Source organism: Arachis hypogaea, chromosome 15 (assembly GCF_003086295.3).
Source record: "Arachis hypogaea cultivar Tifrunner chromosome 15, arahy.Tifrunner.gnm2.J5K5, whole genome shotgun sequence".
NCBI lineage: Eukaryota > Viridiplantae > Streptophyta > Magnoliopsida > Fabales > Fabaceae > Arachis > Arachis hypogaea.
This window is the reverse complement of record NC_092050.1, coordinates 95,138,780-95,144,553: the sequence shown is the minus strand read 5'-3', so window position 1 is coordinate 95,144,553 and position 5,774 is coordinate 95,138,780. Positions and strand designations below refer to the sequence as shown.

The 5,774-nt window shown below is 41.5% G+C and overlaps 1 non-coding gene across 1 annotated transcript; it reads right to left on the bottom strand.

Moving 5' to 3' along the window:
* Positions 1-530: 530 nt before the first annotated feature.
* LOC112752696 (small nucleolar RNA R71) lies at positions 531-638 on the bottom strand. Its single transcript, XR_003177120.1, has one exon. It is a non-coding gene; the product is annotated as a small nucleolar RNA R71 (small nucleolar RNA).
* Between the last annotated feature and the right edge of the window lie 5,136 nt (positions 639-5,774).

Sequence of the window (5,774 nt, the reverse complement as noted above, 5' to 3'; positions counted from 1 at the left end):
GCAGGAGCAAGGACAAGAATATTCTTGTTGAAGCAGATCCAGAACCTGAAAGGACTCTGAAGAGGAAACTAAGAGAAGCTAAATTACAACAATCCAGAGATAACCTTTCAGAAATTTTCGAACAGGAAGAGGAGATGGCAGCCAAAAATAATAATAATGCAAGGAGGATACTTGGTGACTTTACTGCACCAAATTCCAATTTACATGGAAGAAGCATCTCCATTCCTACCATTGGAGCAAACAATTTTGAGCTGAAACCTCAGCTAGTTTCTCTGATGCAGCAGAACTGCAAGTTTCATGGACTTCCATCTGAAGATCCTTTTCAGTTCTTAACTGAATTCTTGCAGATCTGTGACACTGTTAAGACTAATGGAGTAGATCCTGAAGTCTACAGGCTCATGCTTTTCCCTTTTGCTGTAAGAGACAGAGCTAGAATATGGTTGGACTCTCAACCCAAAGACAGCCTGAACTCTTGGGATAAGCTGGTCACGACTTTCTTAGCCAAGTTCTTTCCTCCTCAAAAGCTGAGCAAGCTTAGAGCTGATGTTCAAACCTTCAGACAGAAAGAAGGTGAATCCCTCTATGAAGCTTAGGAAAGATACAAGCAGCTGACCAAAAAATGTCCTTCTAACATGCTTTCAGAATGGACCATCCTGGATATATTCTATGATGGTTTATCTGAGTTATCAAAGATGTCATTGGATACTTCTGCAGGTGGATCCATTCACCTAAAGAAAACGCCTGCAGAAGCTCAGGAACTCATTGACATGGTTGCTAATAACCAGTTTATGTACACTTCTGAGAGGAATCCTGTGAGTAATGGAACGCCTATGAAGAAGGGAGTTCTTGAAATTGATACTCTGAATGCCATATTGGCTCAGAATAAAATATTGACTCAGCAAGTTAATATGATTTCTCAGAGTCTGAATGGAATTCAAGCTGCATCCAACAGTACTCAAGAGGCTTCCTGTGAAGAAGAAGCTTATGATCCTGAAAACCCTGCAATAGCAGAGGTGAATTACTTAGGTGAACCTTATGGAAACACCTATAATCCATCATGGAGAAATCATCCAAATTTCTCATGGAAGGATCAAAAGCCTCAACAAGGCTTTAATAATGGTGGAAGAAATAGGTTTAACAATAGTAAACCTTTTCCATCATCCACTCAGCAACAGATAGAGAATTCTGAGCAGAATCCATCTAGCTTAGCAAACTTAGTCTCTGATCTATCTAAGGCCACTATGAGTTTCATGAATGAAACAAGGTCCTCCATTAGAAACTTGGAGGCACAAGTGGGCCAGCTGAGTAAGAAGATCACTGAAATCCCTCCCAGTACTCTCCCAAGCAATACAGAAGAAAATCCAAAGAGAGAGTGCAAGGCCATTGATAGTACCAAAATGGCCGAACCCAAAGAGGGAAAGGAGGACGTGAATCCCAAGGAGGAAGACCTCCTAGGACGTCCAGTGATCAATAAGGAGCTTCTCTCTGAGGAACCTAAGGAATCTGAGACTCATCTAGAGACCATAGAGATTCCATTGAACCTCCTTATGCCATTCATGAGCTCTGATGAGTATTCCTCCTCTGAAGAGAATGAGGATGTTACCGAAGAGCAAGCTGCCAAGTTCCTTGGTGCAATCATGAAGCTAAATGCCAAATTATTTGGTATTGAAACTTGGGAAGATGAACCTCCCTTGTTCACCAATGAACTAAGTGATCTGGATCAATTGACATTGCCTCAGAAGAGACAGGATCCTGGAAAGTTCATAATACCTTGTACCATAGGCACCATGATCTTTAAGGCTCTGTGTGACCTTGGTTCAGGGATAAACCTTACGCCCCTCTCTGTAATAGAGAAACTGGGAATCTATGGGGTGCAAACTGCTAAAATCTCATTAGAGATGGCAGACAATTCAAGAAAATAGGCTTATGGACAAGTAGAGGACGTGTTAGTGAAGGTTGAAGGCCTTTACATCCCTACTGATTTCATAGTCTTGGATACTGGAAAGGAAGAGGATGAATCCATCATCCTAGGAAGACCTTTCCTAGCCACAGCAAGAGCTGTGATTGATGTGGACAGAGGAGAATTGATCCTTCAAATAAATGAGGACAACCTTGTGTTTACAACTCAAGGATCTCTCTCTGCATCCATGGAGAGGAAGCAGAAAAAGCTTCTCTCAAAGCAGAGTCAACCAAAGCCCCCACAGTCAAACTCTAAGTTTGGTGTTGGAAGGCCACAACCAAACTCTAAGTTTGGTGTCAAACCCCCATATCCAAACTCTAAGTTTGGTATTGGGAGGTCTCAACAAAGCTCTGCACATCTGCGAGGCTCTATGAGAGCCCACTGTCAAGCTATTGACATTAAAGAAGCGCTTGTTGGGAGGCAACCCAATGTTTATTTATCTAATTTTATTTTTATTTTTCATGTTTTCTTAGGTTCATGATCATATGGAGTCACAAAATAAACGAAAAATTTAGAAACAAAATCAAAAACAGCGGAAGAAAAATCACACCCTGGAGGAAGCACCTGTCTGGCGTTCAATGCCAGAACAGAGCATGGTTCTGGCGCTGAACGCCCAAAATGGGCAGTATCTGGGTGCTGAACGCCCAAAATGGGCAGCATCTGGGCGCTGAACGCCAGAATTGCACCCTGGAGAAGAGCTGGCGCTGAACGCCCAGAACAAGCATGGTTCTGGCATTCAACGCCAGAAATGGGCAATAAATGGGCGTTGAACGCCCAAAATGGGCACCAACCTGGCGCTGAACGCCCAGAGTTGTGTGCAAGGGCATTTTTCATGCCTAATTTGGTGCAAGGTTGTAAATCCTTGAACACCTCAGGATCTGTGGACCCCACAGGATCCCCACCTACCTCCACTCACTCTCTTCTCTCTTCTCAATCATCCTCTATTCCCAATAAACATTCTTCCCCAAAACCCTTCACCTATCACCTCCATCTCTCTTCCCTATTAACCCTTCACCACTCACATCCACCCACTCTTCCCCATAAACTTACCCAATAAACTCCACCTACCTTCAAAATTCAAATCAATTTCCCACCCAAACCCACCCATATGGCCAAACCTTAACCCCCCTCCCTTCCCTATATAAAGCCTTCCATTCTTCCTCATTTTCACACAACACAACCCTCTCTTCTCTTCTTGGCCGAAACACACCTCCCTCCTCTTCTCCATCTTTTCTTCTTCTTCTTCATCTAATTCTTTATTTTCTTGCTCGAGGGCGAGCAATATTCTAAATTTGGTGTGGTAAAAGCATAAGCTTTTTGTTTTTCCATTACCATTGATGGCACCTAAGACTGGAGAATCCTCTAGAAAAGGGAAAGGGAAGACAAAAACTTCCACCTCCGAGTCATGGGAGATGGAAAGATTCATCTCCAAAGCTCATCAAGACCACTTCTATGATGTTGTGGCCAAGAAGAAGGTGATCCCCGAGGTCCCTTTCAAACTCAAAAGAAATGAGTATCCGGAGATCCGACATGAAATTCAAAGAAGAGGTTGGGAAGTTCTAACAAATCCCATCCAACAAGTCGGCATCCTAATGGTTCAAGAGTTCTATGCCAATGCATGGATCACCAAGAACCATGATCAAAGTAAGAACCCGGATCCAAAGAACTATGTTACAATGGTTCGGGGGAAATACTTGGATTTTAGTCCGAAAAATGTGAGGTTGGCGTTTAACTTGCCTATGATGCAAGGAGATGAATGCCCCTACACTAGAAGGGTCAACTTTAATCAAAGGTTGGACCAAGTCCTCATGGACATATGTGTGGAAGGAGCTCAATGGAAGATTAACTCCAAAGGCAAGCCGGTTCAACTAAGAAGATTAGACCTCAAGCCTGTGGCTAGAGGATGGTTGGAGTTCATCCAACACTCCATCATCCCCACTAGCAACCAATCTGAAGTTACTGTGGATCGGGCCATCATGATCCATAGCATCATGATTGGAGAAGAAGTAGAGGTTCATGAAGTCATCTCCCTTGAACTCTACAAAATAGCCGAAAAGCCCTCTCCTGGGGCAAGGCTAGCTTTTCCTCATCTTATCTGCCATCTATGTTACTCAGCTGGAGCTTCCATAGAAGGAGACATTCACATTGAGGAAGAGAAGCCCATCACTAAGAAAAAGATAGAGCAAGCAAGAGAGCCCATTCATGGAGCTCAAGAGGCGCAGGAAGCTCATCACCATGAGATCCCGGAGATGCCTCATATGCATTTTCCTCCACCAAACTATTGGGAGCAAATCAACACCTCCCTAGGAGAATTAAGTTCCAACATGGGACAACTAAGGGTGGAACATCAAGAGCACTCCATCATCCTTCATGAAATAAGAGAAGATCAAAAAGCAATGAGCGAGGAGCAACAAAGACAAGGAAGAGACATAGAAGAGCTCAAGGACATCATTGGTTCCTCAAGAAGGAAACGCCACCATCACTAAGGTGGACTCATTCCTTGTTCTTACTTTCTCTGTTTTTCGTTTTCTCTCTGTTAAGTGCTTATCTATGTTTGTGTCTTCATTACATGATCATTAGTAGTTAGTAATTTTGTCTTAAAGTTATGAATGTCCAATGAATCCATCACCTCTCTTAAATGAAAAATGTTTTAATTCAAAAGAACAAGAAGTACATGAGTTTTGAATTTATCCTTGAACTTAGTTTAATTATATTGATGTGGTGACAATGCTTCTTGTTTTTTGAATGAATGCTTGAACAGTGCATATGTCTTTTGAAGTTGTTGTTTAAGAATGTTAAATATGTTGGCTCTTGAAAGAATGATGACAAGGAGACATGTTATTTGATAATCTGAAAAATCATAAAAATGATTCTTGAAGCAAGAAAAAGCAGCAAAGAACAAAGCTTGCAGAAAAAAAAATAGCAAAAAAAAAATTAGAAAAAGAAAAAGCAAGCAGAAAAAGCCAAAAGCTTTTAAAACCAAGAGGCAAGAGCAAAAAGCCAATAACCCTTAAAACCAAAAGGCAAGGGAAAATAAAAAGGATCCCAAGGCTTTGAGCATCAGTGGATAGGAGGGCCTAAAGGAATAAAATCCTGGTCTAAGCGGCTAAACCGAGCTGTCCCTAACCATGTGCTTGTGGCGTGTAGGTGTCAAGTGAAAACTTGAGACTGAGCGGTTAAAGTCAAGGTCCAAAGCAAAAAAAGAGTGTGCTTAAGAACCCTGGACACCTCTAATTGGGGACTTTAGCAAAGCTGAGTCACAATCTGAAAAGGTTCACCCAATTATGTGTCTGTGGCATTTATGTATCCGGTGGTAATACTGGAAAACAAAGTGCTTAGGGCCACAGCCAAGACTCATAAAGAAGCTGTGTTCAAGAATCATCATACTGAACTAGGAGAATCAATAACACTATCTGAACTCTGAGTTCCTATAGATGCCAATCATTCTGAACCTCAATGGATAAAGTGAGATGCCAGACCTATTCAACAGGCAAAAAGCTATAAGTCCCGCTCATTTGATTGGAGCTATGTTTCATTGATAGTTTGGAATTTATAGTATATTCCCTTCTTTTTATCCTATTTGATATTCAGTTGCTTGGGGACAAGCAACAATTTAAGTTTGGTGTTGTGATGAGCGGATAATTTATACGCTTTTTGGCATTATTTTTAGTATGTTTTTAGTAGAATCTAGTTACTTTTAGGGATGTTTTCATTAGTTTTTATGTTAAATTCACATTTCTGGACTTTAATATGAGTTTGTGTATTTTTCTGTGATTTCAGGTATTTTCTGGCTGAAATTGAGGGACTTGAGCAA